Below are 27,301 nucleotides of genomic sequence, written 5' to 3'. Positions count from 1 at the left end.
TGAAAGGTGTATTTTAAGTTTATATTTAAAACTACCAAACTTTTTCCAACGAAGCTGTCACATTTGCATTCCCAACAGCAGTATAGGAGTTCCAGTCACTTCCTATTTTTACCCAGTGTTGGTATTGTGAATCTTTAAAATTTTTCCCATTTTAGACTGAAATAAATTAATTTTCCTCATTAAAATCAACAGCAGTATTTTCTCTACTGTTTCTATAAAAAACACAAAATATTTGTTTGCAAGTTTTCTAGATTTTGCTTGTAAATCTAGATTAGGCAGAAGACACAGTCATCGAAAAAGCCAGAAGAAAACATACGAATTCAAATTCATTGTCGGTGTCTTAGGCCTTTACTTAGCCTAAGATGTAGGTAGGCTCAATAAAGGAATGTAAATATCGACAACAGGAAGTGAAACAATGGCAGGCAGTTTCATTCAAATTTAACTGTAACTTGTTCTTTTCCATTTGTTTGATAGAAACAGAATCTACAGTGAAATCCTTGCTGGGTGATCTCACAGTTTCTCTAACTTTCTGTTAATCTTCTTAACTGTCCATTACAAATTTTTAACAAAAGACTTAAAATACCTACGTCAATGGTCAATTGTGAGTTTCATTGTGCAGTTTTATAAAATGTACCTCTTGCCTTAATATGCCAGAATGTTACTAGCAGAAATAACACAGAAATGCAACATGGCACTCCAGTAGTGGTTTTTGGAGGAATATATTTATCTTTAAAGCAAGAAAGTAGAAACAGTAGCTGCTGAACTGGTAGATCACTGATACGAGACCACAGACTATACGAGACCACAAATAAACATTCAGTGATTTACTAGCCTACATACACCTTCAACGTTTCCCACTAGTATCAAATATAAGATGAAAAAATTTTAAACATTCTCTTGGGTATTCTCAATAATTTCTGAACTGTCGTTCAGTTCAAATATTTTAGAATTTCTCTTGTGATTTATTCCTTGATCCATGGATTATTTAGAAGACTGTTGGTCATTTTCCAAGATACTTTGGTATATCGTTATGTTATTGTTGATTTCTATTTAGTGCTTTTCTGTACACAGAGCATACTCTGTATGAGTTTATTACTTTAAGTGTATTAAAACATTTTGTGGCCCAAAAAATGGTCTGTCTTGGTGAGCATTCCACGTACATCTGAATACAATTTGTATTCTACAGTTGTTGGGTGTAGTGTACTATAAATATCAATTAAACCAGTGTGACTGATAGTGTTGTTTAGATTTTCTATATTTACTGACTTTTTTGGGATCTTTTTATTCTATAAATTGCTGAGAGAAAGGTAAGTTGTAATCTACTGCATATATTTACCACCTTTTAAAAGTCAATTAACCAGTGAAAGGACACTTAGATTGTTTCCAGGTTTGGCAACAGTAAATAAAGCTGGGCATTGGGTGTTCTTTTTTAATTTTAAAAATTTTATTTATTTATTTTTTCAATTACAGTCAATATTACTTTATACTAGCTTCAGGTGTACAGTACAGTGGTCAGACATTTATAGAATTTACAAATGATCATATAAAGCTGTTCTAAAAGTTAAAAGTTTTACTTTGGGAGGAGTCAGCCAACTATGGCCCAATCTGGCCCATCATGTTTTGTGTGGCCAAAGAGCTAGCAATGGTTTTTACATTTCAAATGGCTGGACAAAACTAAAGAATATTTCATGACACATGAAAGTGGTCTGATCCAAATATTACTCACTGTAAAAAAGTTTTGTTGGAACGCACCCATGCTCATCCACTCACATTTCCTATCACTTGTTTTGTGTTACAATGGCAGAGTTAAGTAGTTGTGACAGAGACCACATGCCCCACAAAGACTAAAATACTATTTGGTCCTTTACAGAAGATTTCTGGAGCCTTCTCTACGACGAATACTTAGGGATAGGATTAATGGATCATACAGTAAGAGTATATCTAACTTTATAACAAAACGCCAAACAGGTTTCAGAATGGCCATATCATTTCCCCTTCACACTATTTACTCCTCCCCAGAACTTGACTGTTGGTTTGTTTTATATTGTTGTTTTGCCATTCAAACAGGTGTGTACTGTTACCTCACTGGGATTTTAATTCATGTTCCTAAAGGCTAATGGTGCTGAGCATCTATTTCTAAATTTGGCATCTGTGCATGTTCTTTGGTGAAGTCTTTCCAAATATTTTGCCAATTGTTGGAGGTTGCTCGTTTTCTTAATGTTGGTATGTGAGAGTTCTTTATATATAGTCTGCTCATAGGCACATTGTTTGGTATATGATGTGTGCAATATCTTCTCATTCTGTGAATCCCTGAGACTGAACCTACATCCTTACTGCAGAGAGCAGCAACTCTCCTGGCCAAGACATACGGTTTACACAGCCTGGCCAGCTCCCCCAGGCTGCAGCCACCTTAACAGCTAAAGATCAGGCTACAGGTGGATTTCTCATAGAAGCAGAGCTCTCTATTCGAGTCCCTACTAAATATTTGTCTCCCCGACCTTAGACTTCTGCTGTCCCTGTGGCATCCAGTTATAGGGGGCACCTGTGCACCATCCAAACGGATGAGTCTGCTAGTGGTCTCTTTCTTATTAGCACTATGAAAACTCAAGTAAACTCCCAGAGTGACCTGACTCCAAGCCTAGGTGACCTGTTAAAACATGGCTCAGGTCCTGGGGAGCATGATGGGAACAAATTGTTACTAGTACTTGGACTATTTCTCTTTGTCTTTTTTTCTTGCATGTATCTGTATCGTGGCTGTGGACTGTCTCTTGAATATGGGCAACTGGTGACTAAGCGAGCTACCTGCAGGCTATTGAAGCCCCTCACTGACCACTCAGTACCTCACAGAACAGGGGGGCGCAAGAGACTCTAACAGCCAGTCACAGGGCTGGAGTGTGGAGGAGAGACTGTTCCATGAGACTGCTGTTGGATCTGGGCCAGAATAGAGATTACGGTCCCCTTTGAAACTGTCTGATAACGGATGTCCATTCTGACACAAAGCAGCAGGCCCCCTGCCTCCTGCTACACACTGCTTCCGGGAGCAGGCCACTGTCCTGGCCTGGACCAACATGGCATTTCCTATACCTGGTGGCATTCACATACTAGTACCCGTGAATATCCCCACCCCTTATCCTGTATCAGTCTTTGGGGCCTGTCAAGTAGCGTGGAGGACATCCATTTTGTCTTGCAGCTGCCCAAGATATACTTCATCTGTACTAAACTGGTAATTGCCAGAGTGGAGTGGCCTGCTTCTTTCGCGGATCTTCCATGCCCTCTGCTTATGGATTTTCAGTCTCGGGGCTTTGTCATGGCTGTGCATGTAATAACAACATGCATGCTAGGGGCAGATGCACATACTCACACAGACTTGGGGTGAGCCCAGGGGTTTGTAAACAGCACTACAGTGTTGCTTACCCAGTTTCCTTGTCTCCATGATCTCTCCAGAACTTTCTGGTTACATGGCACTCCCATTTTTGGTCCTTTGGCCAGAAAATTGGTACTTTAGTGATACTTGTGTGGCTGCATTCTTCTGTGATTAAGCTGACACCTGGAGCCAAGCAGCACATGAGAGTAAAATAAAGAGGGTTGGCATCACAATCTTGAGACCACAGTTCCTCTGACAGTGGCAATTTCCTCTATCTCAGAGTTTTAGGGTCCTCTGGACACCATTGTTCTTCCTGTCCTAGTTACCTCACTGACAACTTGGGATTGCTTTGAGGGATGTGGTACAAGAAACTGAAATAGAGAAAAAAAATCAGATTACCCCAGTAATCTAACATGAGGAGTTCTTTGCCACTGTTCAAATTGGAACTAGATGGTTTCTCACAGCAATGCTTACTTCCACGTTCCTGGGAGATACTTCAGAAGAAAGATAATATACTCACAACATACAATGGCACGTTCTTCCCCATTCCACTTGGTATGATTTACCTTTCACAATCTTCAAATAGCTGCTTCGTGCATTCTGTAGTTTTGTAGCTGCATTTAACGGGAGAAGAAAGGTGGAGTTTATTTACTTGCTTCATCTTACCAGGAAATGGAACACATTACTTTTCAAGTTCCTGTATTTAAAAGGGGGTTCTTGTGGACACCATTCAGTTGGATCCAGGGTTTCTTTTTTTACTCATCCGTTTGAAAAATCTCTTTTAATTCATTTAATACCATTTAATGTACGCATTGAAAAGTTGCTGTGTAGACCTGTATTCTATTATTTGTATACATTGTTTTCTCTTCTATTCTTTCTCTATTTATCCTTAGATTTCTGGCCATTTCTTTGTAGAGCTTCTCTAGTTGCTAGCTACTCTTTAGATTAAAATGTACAGTTTGTCAGTCTTCTTAGCATAAATATTTTACAACTTCAGGGAGAATGTAAAAATCTTTCCACATATAACTTCTTTAAACTTCCCTCTTTTTTGCTCAACTAAATGAACATATTTTTAACTGTTTTTATTGTACTTTAAAAAAGAACACACAAAATTCACCATCTTAACCACCTTTAAGTGGTCCAGTAGTGCTAAGTATACTCACAATGTTGTGCAACACATCTCTAGAACTTTCTGTTTGCAAAAGTGAAACTCCACACTCACTAAACACTAAGTTCCAGCCACACCCTTCCCCTTGGCAATCAACTTTTTTTTTTTTTAATTAAATTGTGGTTTCAGCTATTTTTTTTTTTTTTTTAAAGATTTTATTGGGGAAGGGGAACAGGACTTTACTGGGGGAACAGTGTGTACTTCCAGGCCTTTTTTCCAAGTCAAGTTGTTGTCCTTTCAATCTTAGTTTTTTTGGAGGGTGCCGTTCAACTTCAAGTTGTTGTCCTTTCAGTCTTAGTTGTGGAGGGCACAGCTCAGCTCCAGGTCCAGTTGCCGTTTCTAGTTGCAGGGGCACAGCCCACCATCCCTTGCGGGAGTCAAACCGGCAACCGTGTGGTTGAGAGTATGCACTCCAACCGAGCCATCTGGAACCACAGTGGCAACTCAGCTCAAAGTGCTGTGTTCAATCTTAGTTGCAGGGGGCGCTGCCCACCATCCCTTGCGGGACTTGAGGAATCGAACTGGCAACCTTGTGGTTGAGAGCCCCCCGCTCCAACCAACTGAGCCATCCGGGAGGCAGCTCAGCTCAAGGTGCCGTGTTCAATTTTAGTTACAGGGGGCGGAGCTCACCATCCCTTGTGGGACTCGAGGCGTTGAACGGGCAACCTGGTGGTTGAGAGCCCACTGGCCCATGTGGGAATCGAACCGGCACCTTCGGAGTTAGGAGCATGGAGCTCTAACCGCCTGAGCCACCAGGCCGGCCCCGGAAATCAACTTTTTGTTTCCATGATTTTCACTACCTTAGGTACTGCATATGAATGGAATCATACAGTAACTGTCATTTGTGAGTAGCTTGCTTCACTTAGCATAATATCCTCAAGGTTCATCCACATGACATGATGTCCTTTTTATGGCAGCATAATATTCCACTGTATGCATGTCACACTTTCTTTATCCATTATCTGTCAATGAACATATGGGTTGCTTCCTTTACCCTTCCCTTTATTTTTCTGATTCAGTACTTTTATTTAAGCCTCTAATTTCCTCTATGTGTATAACTATTCTTATAGTTCATCGATTTTTTAAAATTATAACTGACATACAATATTAGTTTCAGGAATAAAACATAGTGATTCAACATTTATATTTTTACAATGTGACTGATCCCTGTGGTAAGTCTAGTAACCATCTGCCACCATACAAAGTTGTTACAATAATATTGACTATTTTCCCTATGCTTTACATCCCCAAACTTTTTTTTTTTTTTTTTATTGGGGAAGGGGAACAGGACTTTATTGGGGAACAGTGTGTACTTCCAGGCCTTTTTTTTCCAAGTCAAGTTGTTGTCCTTTCAGTCTTAGTTGTGGAGGGCGCAGCTCAGCTCCAGTTGCTGTTTCTAGTTGCAGGGGGCACAGCCCACCAGCCCCTGCGGGAGTCGAACCGGCAACCCTGTGGTTGAGAGGATGCACTCCAACCAACTGAGCCATCCGGGAGCTCAGCTTAAGGTGCCATGTTCAATTTTAGTTGCAGGGGGCGCTGCCCACCATCCCTTGTGGGAGTCAAGGAATTGAACTGGCAACCTTGTCGTTGAGAGCCTGCGCTCCAACCAACTGAGCCATTCGGGAGGCAGCTCAGCTCAAGGTGCCGTGTTCAATCTTAGTTGCAGGGGGCAGAGCCCACCATCCCTTGCAGGACTCGGAGTTGAACCGGCCACCTTGTAGTTGAGAGCCCACTGGCCCATGTGGGAATCGAACCGGCAGCCTTCAGAGTTAGGGGCATGGAGCTCCAACCGCCTGAGCCACCGGGCCGGCCCTTATTTCTTTTTTTAAATGGAGGTTTTTGCCTCTTATGCCCCTTTACTTTCCCCCATACCAGAGGCAACACTCAGGCAATGATTAAGTTTTTCTCTGTATTCTATGAGTCCGTTTCTGTTTTGTTCGTTTGTTTTGCTTTTCAGATTCTACAAATAAGTGAAATCATATTGTATTTGCCTTTTTCTGACTTATTTCACTTAGTGTAATACCCTCCAGGTCCATCTATGTTGTTGCAAATAACAAGATTTCATTATTTTTTATGGAAGAATAATACTCCATTGTATATATGTACCATCTCTTCCTTATCCATTCAAAGAACACCTAGGTTGCTCCCATATCTTGGCTTATGTAAATAATGCTGCAATGAACATAAGGGTGCATGTCTTTTCAATATTGAAATGTTTTTCCAGTACCCATCAGCTCCAAGTCTTTTTTTTTTTCAATCTAGTTGTGGAGGGTGCAGCTCAGCTCCAAGTCGTTTTCAATCTAGTTGTGGAGGGTGCAGCATCACTGTCCCATATGGGGATCAAACTGGCGAACTGGGTGTTATGAGCACTGCACTCTAACCAACTGAGCCAAACGGCCGCCCCCTATTTTTATATTTTGAAGAACCTGCACTGTTTTTCATAACGGCTGCACCAATTTGCAATCCTACCAACAGTGCACAAGGGTTCCCTTTTCTCCACATCCTCACCAACACATCTTATCTATTGCCTTGTTTTTTTTTTTTGATTGGGGAAGGGGAACAGGACTTTAGTGGGTAACAGTGTACTTCCAGGTCTTTTTCCAAATCAACTCCAGGTCCAGTTGCTGTTGTTAGTTGTAGGGGGCACAGCCCACCATCCTTTGCAGGAGTCGAACTGGCAACCTTGTGGTTGAGAGGACGCGCTCCAACCAACTGAGCCATCTGGGAGCTCAGCGGCAGCTCAACTCAAGGTGCCGTGTTCAATCTTAGTTGCAGGGGGCGCAGCCCACCATTCCTTGTGGGAGTTGAGGAGTCGAACTGGCAACCTTGTGGTTGAGAGTCCACTGGCCCACGTGGGAATCGAACCGGCAGCCTTCGGTGTTAGGAGCAGGGAGCTCCAACAGCCTGAGACACTGGGCCGGCTCATCTGTTGACTTTTTGATAATAATCATTCTGACAGCTGTGAGGTGGCATCTCACTGTGATTTTGATTTGCATTTCCGTGATATTTAGTGATGGTGAGCATCTTTTGATATGTCTATTGGCCATCTGTATGTCTTGCTGGAGAAATGTGTGCTCAAATCCTGTGCCCATTTCTTAACTGGATTATTTATTTTTGATGTTGAATTGTACGAATTCTTTGTTTTGGATATTAACCCTTTATTAGACAGATCATTTGCAAATATCTTCTATTCAGTAGGTTGTCTTTTCATTTTGTTGATTTCCTTCACTGTTACGAAGCTTTTTAGTTTGATGTGGTCCCATTTATCTTTGCTCCTGTTGCCCTTGTCTTAGGACACATATCCAGAAAAATATTACTAAAAGCAATGTCAGAGAGTTTACTGCCTATGTTTTCTTCTAGCAGTTTTATGGTTTAGGGCCTTACACTTAAGTCTTTCATCCATTTTGAGTTTATTTTGTATATAGTATAAGAGAGCGGTCCAGCTTAATTTTTTTGCATGCATCTGTCCAGTTTCCCCAACACCATATAATAAATGAGACTGCCTTTTTTCCCCATGATATATTCTTGCCTCCTGTCACAGATTAACCATGTAAGTGTAGGTTAATTTCTTGGCTCTTCAGTCTGTTCCTCTGTTCTGTGCCTTTTTCTGCCAGTACGATGCTGTTTGGATTACTGTAGCCTTGTAGTATAGTTTGAAATCATGGAGCATACCTCCTTCTTTCTCAAGATTGGCTAGTCGGGGTCTTTTGTGGTTTCATATACATTTTAGGATTATTTGTTCTAGTTCTGTGAAAAATGCCATTGTTGTTTTGAATAGGGAATGCATTGAATTTGTAGATTGCTTTGGGTAGTATGGACATTTAAATGATATTAATTCTTCAAATCCATGAGCACATTTATGTGTCATCTTCAATTTCTTTCAGTGTCTTATAGTTTTTGAAGTACAGGTTTTTTCCCACCTTGTTTAAATTTATTTCTAGGTATTTTACTTTTTTATGATGCAATTGCAAATGACATTTTCCCCCTGAATTTCTTTCTGATAATTCATTATTGTATAGAAATGTCACTGATTTCTGTACATTAATTTTCTATCCTGCAACTTTACTGAATTCATTATTTCAAATTTATTTTAGAAGTCTTTAGGGTTTTATATCATGTCATCTGTGAATAGTGAGTTTTCCCTTTTTCTTTCCAGTTTGGACGCCTTTTATTTCTATTTTTGTCTAAATGCTGTGGCTAGGACTTCCAGTACTATATTGAATAAAAGTGGTGACAGACCCTTCTCCTTTATTAGAGTCATATGCATTACATCCCTATACAAGGAAAACTCCACTTTTTTTTTTTCAACTTGAATCATAATAAAAACACAAAATATGCTATTATATTTATACTGGTGTTTGACATTTTGAAATTTCTTTTATTCCTGATATTCCAAGTTTCCCTTTGGGATCATTTCCCTTCTGTCATAACTTTAATTTTTTTCCCCCCCGAGGTTTGCTGACCACAAATTCTCTTCGTTTCCCTTTATCTCGAAACATCTTTATTCAGCTTTCCATCCTGAAGGATATTTTTGCTGCATATAAAATTCTTGTGACATTTCTTTTCTTTAAGCATTGTAAAAATGCTCTTCTGTCTTCTGGTTTCCATGGTCTCTGATAAGGAATCCAGTTACTGACTTGTTTTATATGTATTTTTATCTTTATCTTAAGATTTTGTCTTTCCTTTTCAGCAGTTTATGATATGGTTGGGTGTTGTTGTTTTTTTAAAGCTTACTCAGTTTGGAGTATCCCGTGCTTCTCGAATCAGTATTCAGCTCTCTCAACAAATTTGTTAAACTCTTTTTTTTTTTTTTAGTATTTTTTTGTGCCCCACCCTGTCTCTCTTCTTCTTCTGGACGGACATCAATGTCACAAATTGTAGAACTTTTAGCATTGTTCCACAGGTTCCTGAATCTCTCTTCAATTTTTTTTCAATATTTCTTCTCTCTGTTCTTCAGACTGGATAATTACTATTGGTCTTTCTTCAACTTCACTGATTTTTCTACTCTCATTTAAATTCTGCTATTGTGTGATAATCTCAGTATCAGAGTCATCTCACTTTTGCCATCTGTTGAGTGTCTTAAGCATTGTTGAGATGTTCCTGGTTTGTATGCTGAGTAATTATAGAATGTATTCTGGGTATTTGAAATGTTTTGTTATGAGACACTTAGCATTGTTAAAATTTTATGTAGAATGATTTTTCTTAACCCAAAAAATGACCCATTTAAGTTCAAGACACAAGTTCCAAACCATCTATTGTGGCCATGCTTCCAATTATCAACTTGCTTTACAAAGTCTTTGCAGTACTATCGATCTGTAACAAATGGGTGTAACCGGGGACCAATCAGAGACCTAGGCACAGGTGCACTCTACTTTTAGTTTTCAAAAAGTTTTGTGTGCTGTTTTAGGGTCACAGTCACACTCAGGGTAAGCCCAGAAATTCATATATAATTGTACGCAACTTCTTTCTCAAGCTGCCGGCTTTCCTCGATCTCCCTAACACTTCCTGGATTGGAGGGCCCCCCTTTCTTGTTCCTCTAGCTACAGAGCCCAGGGTTGATCACCCTGCCATGTCACAGACTTTACACTCCTGTGGATGCCTCTGGAGCCCAAGCAACCAAATGATAGGTTATAAAACACAGTAACAAGTATTCTCCCAATGCTGTTTGGACAACTCCTCTAGTCATACAGAAGGATTCAACTTCCTCCATTGTAGGAGCTTACTGGCAGCCAATTATATCAACACCAAAACACCACATAATTTTAGCTTCTGAATTGAGGCTTGTCTGTTGGCTGAGGTAGGGGAGAATAACACAAACATTAAGGGATTTTCCCTACTTTGTCCCATAAGGACTCCCTTTCCTACCACTCAGACCAGAAAGAGAACTCACCTCTTAGAGGCCTTTCTACCTACTCAGTGTGTATTTCAGATATTTAGACTGCATTTGTGCCCAGACTGAGTAATGATAGAAAATAAAACCAGGAATCTTGATGATAAATCAGTTGTACTTTGACTTCTGCCTCCTTCCCATATTTGCCCACTATTATAAAATTTCTGAGCCTCTCTTTAGTTAACTGCTTCATGCATTATCTACAGGGTTTCAACTTGCATTCTGTGAGAGTGGAGTTTGTATTCTCTTCCAAGATCTTTTTTTAATACAGTGAATTACATCAATTAATTATCAAATGTTAAACTAAACCTTAATTACTGCCATAAATTCCAGTTGGCCACGATGAATTATGCTTTGTATATGCTACTGCATACAATTTGCTAAATTTTCGTTAAGGAATTTTGTATCACTGTTCATCAAGTATATTGGTCTGGTAGTTCTATAATCTTGTGTGATGTGTTTGCTTGATTTTGGTATCAGAGTAATACACACCTTATGAAAAGGGCTGGTAAGTATTCCCACCTCCACTATTTTCTTTGTGTATAATACTTTGTGTAGGATTGTTAATTTTTCTTATAGAATTATATAAAATAATTATATCTTTTATATAATTCACCAGTGAAGTCACCTGGACCTGGACTTTCCTTTATAGGAAGAATTTTATTACTGATTTAAATTTGTTCATTGACATGAGTTGCATTATTTTCCTACTGCTACTCTAAGGAATTACCACAAAATTAGTGGATTAAAGGACACAAATTTATTAATGTTTAATGCTGTTATTTATATGATTGGATATCTTCTTACAATCTTATTTTTTTTACATGTCTCCTCTGTTTTTTCTGTTTCTCCTCCTCTTCCTTTATTTAGATTATTTGAGTATGTTCTAGCATTACTTAATTTACCTTTGGGAGTTTCATTTTAAATATCTTAATGTTCCCCTGTGCATTAAAATATACAGGGGGTGCCCAAACAATTTATACAAGTGGACACTTTGGTTAGTGTTGCTCAAGCAGTAGTTCACCGTCATCAGTAGTGTCTGGATGCTGACGGTAACCACTTTGAGCACCTCTTGTAATTGCAGAAGTCACACGTGACTTGCATTCATCTTTTGTTATTGGTATACATTGAATATTACAATTTTAATAGTTTTTGTTTTTTAAAATGTGTATACATTTTTTTGGCATTTTCTGTATATTCTAAACATTTGACAACCACTTATATTTAACATTATACCATTTAATGCTAAAAATGGAAACCTTATGACTATATAGGTTTATATGCTTGACATCTCCCCTCAGTGATGTTACAACTGTTATATTTGTTACTTATAAACACATAAATACAAGTGAACATTATAACTTTTGCTGTAATTAGTTGTCTCATAAAAAATTAAACGTAACAAGGAGAAAATAATTGTCCTTTCCATTTAGTCAGATAATTACAATTTTCAATACTCTTCATTCTATTCTGAGTGTTTGTGTTCCTCAAAAGTTAAACATAGAATTATCACATGACCAGCAATTTCACTGACAGATACATAGCCCAAAGAATTTAAAAAGCATTCAAACAAAAACTTCTATAACACACTAATATCTATTCTAGCACTATTTAAAATAGCCTAAAGGTAGAAAACATCACAACTGTCATCCATCCACAGATGAATGGTAAAAATGTATGTGCTAAATCCATACAATGTAATATTCATTCATTATAAAGGAATGAAATACTGATACAATGATAATATATAAAACCTGAATGAACCTTGAAAACTTTATTCAAAGTAAAAGAGACCAAGCACATAAAGCTATATATGATCCCATCCATATGAAATATCCAGGAAAGGCCAATGTATTATATATTATAGAAAGGTGATTAATGGTTTCCAGGAGCTGGGGGGCAGAGAGGAAAATGGGGTTGTGACCAAAGGGTCTCTTTTTTGTGTCGACAATGCTCTGGAACACTGTGGTAATGGCTGCACATTATAAATGAATTAAACTTCACTAAAATTTTCACTTTAAAATAGTTAATTCTGTTATGTGAATATAATTCATAAATTATAAATTAAGAGAATAGGGCAATACTTCAACAAAATTGTCATTTTTGCACAAAGAAAACAAAATTCTACATTTTCATCAGTATATTGAATACTAAAACTTTTTGAAGGTATTTTAAACAAATCTAACAAATGTTAGCCAATGTTTTAAAAAACTTTTATTAAAGTATACTTGGCATGTAATATTAGTTTCACGTATACAACTTAGATTCCACATTTATATACTTCACAATGTGATCACACCAATAAGACTAATAACCACCTATCCCTGTGCAAAGTTATTACAATATTATTGACAATGTTCCCTGTGTTGTATACTACATCCCTGTGGTTTATTTATTGTACAACTGGAAGTTTGTATCTCTTATTCCCCCACACTTTCATCCCCTCCCCCCTGGAAACCATCAGTTTATTCTCTGTGTCTATGAATCTGTTTCTGTTTCGTTTATATTGCACATATATGTGAAATCATACATTATCTTTTTGACTTACTTAGCGTAATACTCTTTAGGTCCATCCATGTTGTCACAAAAGACAAGATTTCATCCTTCATTTCATCCACTAAATTCTTCAGCTCCAGCTCCAAATCTTGTTTGATTATTAGTTTCAATCTCTTTGGTAAAGTACTCCTGTTCATTAATTTTACTCATGAGCTCACTGAACTGTCTTTCCAACTTTTTGTGTAGCTCACCGAGTTCCTTCATGACAGCTATTTTGAATTTTCTATCAGTTAGATGACAATCTTCCAGACTTTAAGTTTGGTTCTTTGAGAACTATCATTGTCGTGAAATTATGAATTATGTTACTGTGATTTTTAATGGAGCTTTTAGAGTTGTTCTGCTGGAGCATTTGAAGTAACGAACACTTTTCTTATTTAGGTAGGGTTTTATTTACCTAAAAATTATTTTTGGGGGGAGGTGCTTTGTTCATCTTGATTCTAATATTTCAACAGGTTGGTAATTAGAGGCCTTTCTTCTGTTTTCCAGTAATTGGCGCTATAACGTAAGATTTGGTTTCTCCTGCCTTATATGTGAGAGCCAGCATTTGAGGCCTCTGGTTCCTGGAGTCTCAGTACACATGTGCTGCTGCCACTGTGGGGGATGGGGAACACCTGGGTCACAGGTGTTGCTGCGGTGACTAAATCCTCTGGTTTCACGTGCCTCCAGGGTTCCTGGATCCTCTGGTTACAGGCTTTGCTGCCATTGCTCCTCTAGTTAAACCACCTACCTCCACTAGATCCAATCCACCCACCTTCAGATGTACAGATGTATGGACCTCTCAAGCTTCCTGGTGTGCATGTGTAGAGGAACTTTTGTTGGGAAATGGACATCCTTCTGGTTATAACTTCAAGGGGAGAGACAATGAATGGCTTACACTGACACAATGCTGATATCACTCCTTTTTCTTTTTAACTTAAATCCGTTACAATCTTGGCTTGATTACACATAAAATTTTATTCTCAAGATTGGTTTTCCACAAACCTTCTACAACTTACTATATCCATTTACGTCTCGTCCTATCTTTTTTTCTTATTCATTTAAAAAAAAATTTTTTTATTACTAAAGTTTATTGGGGTGGTGATTGTTAAAGATAGATTTCAGGTGTACAATTATGTAACACATCATCTATATATCACATTGTGTTTACCACCCAGAATCAGCTCTCTTTCCATCACCATATATTTGATCCCCTTTACCCTTATCTACAATCCCCCTACCTCCTTACCCTCTGGTAACCACTAAACTATTGTCTGTGTCTACGAGTTTTTATTTCTTCATTTGTTTGTCCTGTTCTTTTGTTGTTTTCAGTTTTATATACCACGTATCAGTGAAATCACATGGTTCTCTACCACGTATCAGTGAAATCATATGGTTCTCTATTTATTTCGCTTAGCATTATAATCTCAAGATCCATCCATGTTGTCGCAAATGACACTATTTCATCTTTTCTTATGGCAGAATAGTATTCCATTGTGAATATATACCACAACTTCTTTACCCACTCATCTACTGAAGGACACTTTGGTTGTTTCCATGTCTTGGCCACCATAAATAAAGCTGCAATGAACATCAGAACACATGTCTTTACACATAAATGTTTTCAAATTTTGGGGGTAGATACCCAGTAGAGGGATTGCTGGGTCATATGGGAATTCTATTCGTAATTTTTTGAGGAACCTCCACACTGCCTTGCATAGTGGCTGCACCAGTCTGCATTTCCACCAACAGTGTATGAGGGTTCCTTTTTCTCCACAGCCTCTCCAACACTTACTATTTGTCTTGTTGATGACAGCCATTCTAACTGGTGTAAGGTGATATCTCATTGTGGTTTTGATTTGCATTTCTCTGATGATTAGTGATGTTGAGCATTTTTTCATGTCTATTGGCCATTTGTATGTCCTCTTTGTCGAAATGTCTCTTCAGGTCCTCTGCCAATTTTTTAATTGGATTTTGTTGTTGTTGTTGTTGAGTTGTATGAGTTCCTCATATATTTTGGATATTAGCCCCTTATCAGAGGCGTTGTTTGCAAAAATCTTCTCCCATTCAGTTGGCTGCCTCTTTATTTTGTGGATGGTTTCTTTTGCTGTGCAGAAGCTTTTTGGTTTGGTATAGTCCCATTCATTTATTTTAGCTGTTACTTCCCTTGCCTTTGGAGTCAAATTCATAAAACACTCTTTGAACCCAAGGTCCATAAGTTTAGTACCTATGTTTTCTTCTATGCAGTTTACTGTTTCAGGTCTTATGCTTAAATCTTTGCTCCATTTTGAATTAATTTTGGTATGCAATGACAGCAATCTAGTTTCATGCTTTTGCATGTGGCTTTCCAATTCTCCCAGCACCATTTACTGAAGAGGTTGTCTTTTCTCCATTGTATGTTTTTGGTTTCTTTGTCAAAAATTATCTGTTAATATTTATGTGCGTTTATTTCTGGGTTCTTAATTCTATTCCATTGGTCTCTGTGTCTGTTTTTCTGCCAATACCATGCTTGTTTTGATTATCGTTGCCCTGTAGCACAAGCTGAAGTCAGGGAGTGTGATACCTACAGCACTGTTCTTTTTTCTTAGGATTGCTTTGACTATTCAGGGTCTTTTGTGGTTCCATACAAATCTGATGATTTTTTTGTTCTACTTATCTAAAAAATGCCACTGGCATTTTGATGGGGATTGCATTAAATCTGTATATTGCTTTGGGTAACATGGCCATTTTAACTATGTTGATTCTTCCAATCCATGAACACGAAATGTCTTTCCATTTCTTTGTGTCTTATTCAATTTCTTTTAAAAATGTCTTATAGTTTTCAGTATATAGGTCTTTCACATCCTTGGTTAAGTTTATTCCTAGGTATTTTATTCTCTTTTCTTATTCTTAAACAATGATTTTATTCTAGAGAAAAAGTTACTTTTTTCTTTAACAAACAACAAAAAATATCCTGTATGTATTGTTTTTCTGTAAACATTCTAGTTTCCTTATCTACTTTTCATATATTGTCATTTTCTTTCACTCTTATTATTTCTAGTAGTTTTATTTTTATATATTGAGTTTTTGTAATTTTTGCTATCCAGTGAAAACTAGGAAGCAGGCAATTGTGAACTGCTTATCATGTACTAGCATTATTTAGTAGATTAGCAAACTTATAAATACAGTCCAAAATTTTTAGAAGTATATTCTTCAATAATTCTTGAATATGGCAGAAACCATGTTTATTAATAGATCCAAAGATCTTCTCTCTGTAAAAAATTAAAAAGCCAGAAGATAAACTTATATGTAGCATTTACTGCTTATCTTATTTGGAAATCATCTAGATAGTCAATGAATATTTACTATTTAGTTTAATTTAGTATAAACTTTGATCTCATTTACATTTACTTAAATTGCTTATTTTTAACAATTATGCTTGGATTAGATATTAAACAGTTAACCATGATCTTTATTTTTCTTGTTGACAAATTTTGAAGATATGCCTGCTTTTATTAAACCAACAAACTTAAACTAGCTTTTATTTATTACAGATCACGTGAACTTAAAATATATTTGGGTTAGTTTTTATGTTATTGAGAGTATGCTTGATTTTCTTTAATCAATTAAATAGAGCTCTTTACGATTTAATTTTGGCAATACAATCTGGAGGTAGAAAAATTATCACTTATCTATAACATACATATATAAACAAACATACGGACGAACAGAGATTTTATAGCTTTTGTTTTAAAACTTTTTAGCCATGTCTCAGGCACAAAACTCAAAAGAACAGTTAGATCCAAACTGTGTTTTTAGCTGATGGATTAGGTCAAATGAACTGCTCAAATGATCAAAGATTTTTACTAAAGATTTTTTTTATTTGCATTCTGTAAGGATCTTTTCAGAGCTGTTTCTTAAGGCACTTTGTCATTTAGAAGCTTCTGCATACCAAAGAATATATTCCATTGCCTCTGAGCAATTTGCAATCCTCTCTTTTAAGGGTATCCCTTTAAGTGAACTTAGATAAGATAAAGGTCTCCAAAATGGCCACTGGAATTCCAAAAGTTCATCCATTTTACCAGGAAGGCACAACCTCTTGTCCAAAAACCAGGTGGAACCCACATTTGCCTTTAGATTCCCTAAGACATCTTAACTAAGAAAGGCGTTTTCCAACAGCTGTTCTAAAACACAGGGAATCACATATTCCTGGGTAAGGTGACTTACCCAGAAGCTCTAATAAACAAAAAGAGAAAACGAAATCAAGTGTGCACAATAAAGTTGGAGAGCTCATAATGCAGAGAGAGCAGAGCTCAGATCCAAGAAAGACTTACCTTAAAACTCCAACGTCAGCAAGGAGGCATCACGCTCAGTGGGCTCTATGGGTATCAGTACCTTGTTGCTCACCGGTCTCAGTCACTGGATGTGTCTTCTTTGGATCCCATTTATGACACCATTAACTGTCAAATGTTCAGAAATAACAAGTAAAACCAGTAAGTCACTGAAGTAGTAATTAGTAAAATTTTATTGTGCAAATATCAAAAAGACAGTTTCCAAATTGGGAGCACTAAAACCAAAACATGGAATTAGCCTCAGGTGCATATTGTAACAAAACAACTTATACTGAGAAATCAGTGACTGTTTATTTTTCACAGTGATTGGTGATAGTATCAAAATTTTCAATGGTTACCTTATATTAACCTTGGGAAAGAGTTTAAATTTTGCTTATTTCCAAAGACATAAGCAAGAAAAGACCCAGGTCAAGTTACTCTTGCAAAATAATCTAAATTAAGCTTTTTTTATAAGACTAAACTGGTTCTATCTGCCCTGGGACTTTTCAAGGCTGGCCTTTGTTTTTTATTTCAACAAATCCAACAGTTATACCCATATTGATACATGCAACATGTATGAATCTCAAAAAAATGTGAATAACTAAAGCCAAAAGAAAAATGAATATATTTTGTACTATTCCATATACCCGGGGTGCCAAAACAATGTATACAAGTGAACACTTTGGTCAATGTTGCTCAAGCAGTAGTTCGCCATAATCAGAAGTGTCTGGACTCTAGTGGTAACCACTTTGAGCACCTCTTGTAATTGCAGAAGTCAAACATGACTTTATTCATCTTTTATTATTGGTATATACTGACTATTACAATTTTAATATAATTTTCCTTTCTTAAAATGTGTATACAATTTTTTTGGCAGCCTCTGTATATAATTTTAAAAATGCAAACTACTGTACACTGACCAAAAACAGGTTAGTGATCACCACTGGATACAGGGAGGTGTTTGTTGAGGGGTGGAAGGAATGCAGTACAAATGGACAAGGCAAACTTTTCCTGATGATAATTACACTCATTATTGTAAATATGATAGTTTCGCATAAGTAAAAACAAAGCAAATTGTACACTTTAAACAGTCACTTCATTTTTTTTCAATTATGGTTCAACATCCGTAAATCAATTAATATGATACATCACATTAGCAAAATAAAAAGTAAAACCCATATGATCATCTCAATAGATGCAGAAAAAAATTAGACAAAATTCGACATCCTTTGAAGATAAAAACTCCCAATAAAATTGGTATAGGAGGAACATATGCAGCATAATAAAGGCCATGTATAACAAACCCACAGCTAATATCATACTCAATGGGGAAAACCTAAAAGCCTTTCCTTTAACATCAGGAACAAGACAAGGATGCCCACTATCACCACTTCTAGTCAACAGAGTATTCTAAGTTTGAACGATGGCTCAGACAAGACAAAGATATAAAAGGCATCCAAATTGTAAAGGAAGAAGTAAAACTCTTATTATTTGCAGATGACATGATACTAAATATAGAAAACCTTAAAGACTCCAACAAAAAACTGTTACAATAAATGATTTCAGTAAAGTTGCAGGATACAGGATCAATATACAGAAATCTGCATTTCTATTAACCAATAACAAATGATCAGAAGCAATTAAGAAAACAATCCCATTTATATAATTGCATCAAAAAGTATAAAATACCTAGGAATAAATTTAACCACAGATATGAAAGATCTGTACTCTGAAAACTATAAGACACTGAAGAAAGAAATTGAACACAATAACAAACAAATATAAGTATATAACTTGTTCATGGACTGGAAGGATTAGTATTGTTAAAATGTCCTTACTACCTAAACTAACATACACATTCAAGCAATCCCTTTTAAAATATCAATGTCACCTATATAATTTTACTAACCAATGTCACCAAAATAAATTTAAAATAAATGTATATCAATGGCATTCTTCTCAGAATTAGAACTAATCCTAAAATTTATATGAAACCACAAAAGACCCCAAAAAGTAAAGAAATCTTGAGAAAGAACAAAGTGGGAGGAATCACGCTGTGATATCAGAATATACTACTACAAAGATACAATAATCAAAACAGTATAGTACTCACATAAAAAATATAGAGATCAATGGAATAGAATAGAGAGTGCAGAAATAAATCTTCACTTATAGGGTCAATTAATCTACCACAAAAGAGGCAAGGATATAGAATGGTGTAAAGACGGTCTCTTCAATTAGTAGTGTTGGCAAAACTGGACAGATACATGCAAAAAAAAGAAAAGAAACTAGACAACTTTCTTATACAAGAAACAACCTCAAAATGGATTAAAGACTTAAATGTTAGACCTAGAACCATAAAACTAGAAGAAAACATAGGCAGTAAAGTTAATATCATTCTTAGCAATCTCTTACTACAGAGGGTGCCAAAAACATGTATACACATTTTAAGAAAGGAAAAAAAACTATAATAAAATTATAATACTCAATACATACCAATAACAAAAGATGAATAAAAGTCACATTTGACTTCTGCAATTATAAGAGGTGCTCAAAGTGGTTACCACCAGTGTAACTTTAATACAGTTTTTTCCTTTCTTAAAGTGTGTATACATTTTTTGGGCACCCTCTATATATCTCCTGGAGCAAGAGAAAGAAAAGATAAAATAAATGAAGGGGAATACATCAAACCGAAAAGGTTTTGCACAGCAAAGGAAACCATGAGCAAAATGAAAAGACAACCTACTGAGTAGGAGAAGATATTTGTAAATGATATATTCGATAAAGGGTCACTATCCAATATATACATATAAGAACTCATACAACTTAACACCAGAAAAAAAAATTTCAATTAAAATATGGGCAGAGGAACTAAATAGACATTTCTCCAAGTAAATACAGGCGGGCAACAGACAAATGAAGAGATGCTCAACATCATTAATTATCTGCGAAATGCAAATCAAAACCATGGTGCAATATCACCTCACACCTGCCAGAATGGCCATCATCGATAAATCAACAAACAAGTGTTGGTGAGGATGTGGAGAAACGGGAACCCTTGTGCACTGTTGGTGAGAATGCAAATTGGTACAGTCACTATGGAAAACAATATGAAGGTTCCTCAAAAAATTAAAACTAGAGCTGCCCTGGGGGTGGCCGGATGGCTTAGTAGGTTAGAGTGTGAGCTCTAGACAGCAGGTTGCCGGTTCGATTCCAACATGGGCCTGTGAGCTACACCCTCCATAGCTAGACTGAAGACAACAAGCTGCTGCTGAGCTTCCGGAGGGGTGGCCGGATGGCTCAGTTGGTTAGATCACGAGCTTTTAACAACAAGGTTGCCGGTTCAATTCCTGCATGGGATGGTGGGCTGAGCCCCCTGCAACTAAAGATTGAAAACAGCGACTGGACTTGGAGCTGAGCTGTGCCCTCCACAACTAGATTGAGGGACAATGACTTGGAGCTGATGGGCCCTGGAAAAACACTGTTTCTCAATATTCCCCAACTAAAAAAAAATTACTTAAAAAAAATAGAGGTGCCCTACAATCCAGCACTTCCACCTCTGGGTATTTATCCTAAGGAAAAAAAAACACTAATTCAAAAACATATATGCACCCCTATGTTCACTGCAGCATTACTAATAAATAAATAGAGCAAGCAAAGCTTGGTTCTGGGTTCATGAAAGTTTTGATGTTATCTGTAGACTTTCCTATATGCTTGAAATATTTTATTAAAAATAGAAATAAGATGAGAACTTTTAGGACAATAATGTATTAAAAAAAGGGCACTTTATTCTATGTCAATTATACCTAAATACGACTTTTAAAAAAAGGCTAGTAAAGGAAATGTCAAGCTACAGATTCAGAGAAAATTGCAACTCATGTATCTGATAAAAGAACTTATATACAGATTAAAATAAGTTTATCAACATTGCTGCCTAAAATAACAAGGAAAGAAGAAAATGTGCAAAGTGTTTAAGTTGCTACCTGGTTTCTTGATGCTTATAGTGAAATCTGAGAGGAGAGAGAGAAACTGAAAAAAGGAGTACTAATCATGAAGGAATTTAGACCTAATGGTTTGAAAATTTCTATTCTCTCCTGAAGGCAAACTATGTTAAAGTTAAGCAATGCTTTCCAAGTAAGGATCAAGTCCAGAGTCCCGCCAGGAAAATAGGGTCTCAAGGTGAAGCTGAGGGTATGGCTCTAAAAATCCTTTGTTAAGGCATCAGAAAGAGAAAATGTTGTGCCTCAGAATGTTAAGTCGGACAAAAGACACTTTAAAGAATTTAAGTGTGTGCCCGAGCTTCAAACAATAGGGCTAATAAGAAACACAAAAACTTTATTTACAATCCTCCCAACAGAAGACCAGGCTAAAGAAAAGCTTAATTGGAAGAGATTTCAGGGAGTAGTGTTTATTCGTAGGAGACCAAAAAACGATTTTAAAAGAACTATAATTCCAAACACACCACCAACTTTCAAGGACAGAGACAGAAACACAAGAAAAAAAAGACTTTGAGCTGCTAAAACCTACGAGCAGAGAGCAGGCTACAAAAACGACACAGTTGAAAACACAGGCTAGCTACCGTATAAAAGGAAGGGCGATTCAGACAGCGGGTGGGACCAAGAGCCCTGCAGAATTATTCCTTGGCAGAAATGGAGCTGAGTCCTAATCAAGGAACTCCCCCAATTTTCCTGTCTGGATTTCACAATTCCTACCTATTCCTTTGGCCTCTCATTTTCTCCCTGTTTGAATGGGAATGTCTATGGGGGTTTTCTTTATCAGTCTCGCCCGTGTGTTGAGCAAATGGAGCACGCACATACACCTCCATTACTCTCCCAGCAGTATGCTATCATCGCCACAGAATCCATCTTTATGTGGTATCCCCATTAACAAAGATTTCTCAGTATTCCTTTTTCCAACTGCTTTTTAGTTCATACAGGGAAAAAAGGGTTAAAAGCCAAAAATAAAATACTAGCTTTTAAATTTAAATATTTAGTTACCTTTCCTGCTGTCATGTCTTCATATGGAGTTGGATTACTGTCTAGTATCCTTTCAGTTTAGTATTTCCTGAAGGGCATGTCTACTAGTGACAAATTCTGAGTTTCTGAAATTCCTTAATTTCTCCTCCATTTTGTTATTGTGGTAAAATATGCATATTTTTGTTATTTTAACGATTTGTAAGTGCACAATTCAATGGCATCAAACACATTCACAATGTTCTATAAATATCAACATAAAATCAATATCCAAAATGTTTTCATAATCTCAACAAAAACTCTGTACTCATTAAACAAAAACTTGCTCTCCTCCCACCGCCCTGTTTCTGGTAAACTCTATTCTACTTTCTGTCTCTATGAATTTGCCTATTTTAGCTGTGTCAGAAAAGTGAAAGGATACAGCATTTATCATCTGCATCTGGCTTATTTCACTAAGTACAATGCCTTCAAGGTTCATCCATTTTATATCACATATCAAAACTTAATCATGTTCCATTGTACATATACCACATATTGTTTATCCATTCATATGTTGATTGACACTTGGGTTGTTTCCAACGTTTGGATATTGTGAATAATGCTGCTATGAACACTGTACAAATTAATGACTGAATCTCTTTTTTCAACTTTTTTGGATATATACCTAGGAGTGGAATTGTTGTGTCTTATGGTAGTTTTATGTTGAAGCTTTTGAGAAATTGTCAAACTGTTTTACACAGCAGCTGAACCCTTTTAAATTCCCACCATCAATTCACAAGGCTTCCAAATTCTCCATACCTTTGCCAACACTTATTTTTTTAATTATAGGTACCTTTGTATGTATGAAATGGTATGTCATTGTGGTTTTTATTTCCCTAATGATTAATATGTTGAGCATCTTTCCATGAGTTTACTGGCAACGTGTATGTCTTCTTTGGAGAAATGTATATTTAAGTCCTTTGCCTAATTTTGAATTGCTTTGTTTTTCTTTTTGTTGTTGAGCTTTACGTATTCTTTATAAATTCTAAATATTAATCTCTTATCAGATACCTAGTTTGAAAATATTATAGCTCATTTTTTAAGGTTGTCTTTCTGCTTTATTCATAGTTTCCTTTGATGCAAAAAATGTCTTAATTTTCATGAAGCCCAATTTAGTTTTTCATTTGTTTCTTATGCGTTTTGTGTCATTCATGAAATGATCACCAAATCCAATTTCATTAGGATTTTGTGCAGTGTTTTTTTTTCTAAGAGATTTTATAATTTCATCTTATAATTTCAGGTCGTTGATCCATTTTGAGTTAATTTTTGCATATGGTGCAAGTTACGGGTATGATTTTATTCTTCTGCATGTGACTATCCAGTTCTGCAGGCATCATTTGTGAAAACACTGTTCTTTCCCCATTAAATGGTCTTGGCACCTTTGTCAAAAATCAATCAATCATATATATGATGGTTTATTTCTGAGCTTTATATCCTATGCCATTGGTCTATATATCTGAAATACCAGTACCATAGTGTTTTGCTTACTGTAGCTTTGTAGTAAATTTTGAAGTTTGGCATTGCAAGTCCTCCAAATTTATTAATATCTTTTAAGACTGTTTTTGCTAATATGGGTCTCTTGATATTTCATATGAATTTGAGGATGGGTTTGTCTACTTTTACAAAAAAAGTCATTGGAATTCTGATAAGGATTGCATTAAACCTGTAAATCATTTTGTTTTAGGTATTATTCATCTCAACAATATTAAATCTCCTAATCCATGAACATAAGATGTCTTTGCATTTATTTAGGTGTGCTTTAACTTCTTTCAGCAATACACCAGATTCACATTTCTTTTATTCTTTTTAAGCAAACAACAAAGATCTAGTTAACCAGCTTTACATTTTTAAAACTAAGCTTAACATTACATATTTAAACTGTCAAAACTTACTACGTTGACAGCATTCATGCACATCCTGAATTTATATTAAATTAGAAACATATTACCATTGATGCTTAATATCTTAGACTACTAAATACTAAAATAACAACAACAACAACAAAAACTGAAATTATTTTCGTGGAAGATTCATTCTGGCAATGCTAACTTCACAGCAGGCTGACACTACTTGGCTCACATTTCAAACACAACAGACAAGCACGTCCGTGCTGGTGTTAGTGTACAAGAGTCATGGCCATCTTGGAAAACATTTAATAAAAAAGCAATGTGCACAGAGAAATTTACAACAATTTTAAATAAAAATAAAAAAAGGTACTGTTATGTGGTTCCAACAATAAACTCAAGTCAATGAGAACTAGGGGCTCCAATGAGCTGTTTATGAATAATTTAGGTATAGTTATACTGAAAGTTGAGTTCTTCAAAATCCTCAAAAAATATTCCTATTAATCCTCAAATGGTGCTTCTTATAGTTTAACACTTCTATTTAATCTGTGCATTGAACTATTTGTTATGCAAGTGCAGCAGCTGCTCCTTGCCATTTATCATTAAGGACTTTGGACATCTTCAACTTCTACACTTTCTTGACCATCTTGACAATCTCTTTGTAGAGATTTTTCTGCCATTAACTATTTTAGTAGAGGTTGGTATAGATTTGAAGTTGCTCATCCTACTTCTACTAAATGATGTAGAAAAGAACGAAGTGAGTCTCTCACATCCTAGTGAATTGAAGGCAGTCAATCCTGTATCAAAAGAAAACCTGCCTCCAGAAGATGGAAATTCACTGAAAGCAGAGGAAAATGACCCTCTGCCCTGGCTCCTGCTTCCATGGGGACCCTTTTGACTCCCAAAAAAATTCTCTAATGGGTCTTCATTGAAGTTGAATGTCTGTTCTACCAAAACAATTCCCTGAAGACGATATCTGGGTTATGGAATGTGAAGCCAAACAAATGGATGGACAAAATGATCTCCACCTCCACCTCCACCATTGAACCCTTCTTTGCCTGTCATAGATGTCCTATTTTCTGATAACACCTCATACACCTCAGCTACTCGTTTGAATTTTCTCTCTGCTTCTTTTTTATTCTGTTTTATTGGGATGCCACTTCAGTGCCAGTTTCCAATATGCCTTTTTTATATCCTCTGCTAAGTCATGTCTCTACATGCCTAGAACTTCATAGTACTCCACCATGTTTTAAGAGGCTGTAGGAACAAGTCCGAGGATGAAGGAGTAGGCGACATGAAGGAAGAGTAGCACGGTAGCAGGCCGGGTCTCCCCTTGGCTCTGGAATGGCTATGCTGGAAACAGCAGTAGAGGAAATGGTTCCTCGTGCTTTTCTTTCTCTCCTCAGATTTAACTTTTTAGGTATCATTAGAGAAAAAATTATATTCTTAATTTCATTTTTGGATCGTTTGTTGCTGGTGTACAGAAGTACAACTGATTTTTATCAGTTGATCTGTAGCCTGCAAATTTGAAGAATTTATTTTTTAGTTCTAGTAGCTCTCTTGTGAATTCTTTGGATTTTCTAAAAAGTAGATCATATAATCTGTGAACAGATATAGCTTTACCCCTTCATTTCCAATGCTGATACTTTCTTTTTCCCTTGTCTAAATAGCTTTAGCTTTTACTTCCAGTAAAACATTAAACAGAAAATGGTGAAAATTGGCAATCTTTACTTATTAGTGAAATTAGGCGTAAAATTTTCAGTCTTTCATCATTGAATATGATGTTAACTGTGGGTTTTTCATAAATGCCTCTTATCATGTTTTGAGGAATTTTTCCTCTATTCCTAGCTTTCTAAGAGCCTATATAAAAGGCTGCTGACTAGAAAAAGAGCAAATTAAACTAAAAGCAAGCAGAAAAAAAACAACAGATCCCCAATCAATGAAATAAATATAAAGTAATAAAGAAAATCAATGAAACCAAAATGTGGATCTTTAAGATGAATAAAATTGATAAACCTCTAGCCAGGATGATCAGGAAACAGAGAGAAAGCAAGATATTACCACAAATGAGAAAGGTGACACCACCAGAGAGTATAAAGATACAAAACAAATGACACAATTCTGTACACCTGAAATCTATGTAATTTATCTATGTAATTTTACTAACAATTGTCACCCCAATAAATTTAATTAAAAAAAACACAAAAAAACACAAATGATAAGTAATTTTATGAATAACCTTATGTCAATAAACTCAACGACTGGAATGAAATGGGAAAATTCCTTAAAAGATGGAAACTATCAAAACTAACTAAAAAAAATAAAAAAAATAAATATATATATATATATATATATACATACATACATATATAAAACTTGAATACTCCTATATCAGTTAAGACATTGAATTTAAGATTTAAATTCTTCCAAAAAAGGAAACATTAGGCCAAGACAGATTCACTGGTGAATTCTACCAAACATATAAGGATGAAATAATACAGATTCTACAAACATTATTTCAGAAAACTTAAGAGGTATTACTTTCCAACTCATTTTAATGAATCACTCTGATACTGAGACAGGTTAGTTAGCATGTTGTTAGGCAGACAGGAAAGATCCCTGGTGAAATTAGCAAAAGGCAGCCATATCCTGAAACTCCAGGTTCTGGAATGTCTCCTTCACTCCAGGACAAAGATATGAGAATGCGCCCTGAGGTTAATAAATCCTGAAACTCCAGGTTCTGGAATGTCTCCTTCACTCCAGGACCAAGATATGAGAATGCGCCCTGAAGTTAATAAATTATCTCATAAATCCCTTTTGGCCAGACAAAGGAGCAGATCTGATAGATAGGAATGGGTTAGTTAATTCCTTTAAGGTGGGCAAACAGGACAAACCTGATAGACAAATTCCATTAGAAGGTGCCAGCCCCCTTCCCCAAGCAGGCAAGGGAAGGTATAAAAGTAAAAACATTTGCCTCAGTCACTGAGCACCCTCATTCGGGACCCCCTACCGCTCGGGAGCTCTGACCCTTTGCTTTCAATAAACTATCCTCTTTTTAAAAAAACTCACCTCTCCTTGGTCTGTGCTTTCACTCTTCGGTTTCATGGGACAGGATCCCGGCACAAAGGAAATATCCTACATCAATACTAAAACCTCACAAAAATATTGTAAGAAAACTACA

The 27,301-nt window shown here is 36.3% G+C and overlaps 1 pseudogene across 1 annotated transcript; it reads right to left on the bottom strand.

Annotated features, from left to right (window-relative positions):
• Positions 1-3,413: 3,413 nt before the first annotated feature.
• LOC109455999 (dnaJ homolog subfamily B member 6 pseudogene) lies at positions 3,414-27,182 on the bottom strand (annotated as a pseudogene). The gene is made up of 3 exons (XR_016019984.1): positions 19,761-27,182; positions 17,268-17,393; positions 3,414-16,205 (listed from the first exon to the last, which is right to left on the bottom strand). The product of XR_016019984.1 is annotated as a dnaJ homolog subfamily B member 6 pseudogene (transcript).
• Between the last annotated feature and the right edge of the window lie 119 nt (positions 27,183-27,301).

The sequence above is a fragment of the Rhinolophus sinicus genome, chromosome 18 (genome assembly GCF_057876585.1).
Source record: "Rhinolophus sinicus isolate RSI-liver-muscle chromosome 18, RSI-T2T, whole genome shotgun sequence".
Taxonomy (NCBI): Eukaryota; Metazoa; Chordata; class Mammalia; order Chiroptera; family Rhinolophidae; genus Rhinolophus; species Rhinolophus sinicus.
The sequence above is the reverse complement of the archived record's forward strand: the minus strand, read 5'-3'. Positions and strand labels throughout refer to the sequence as shown.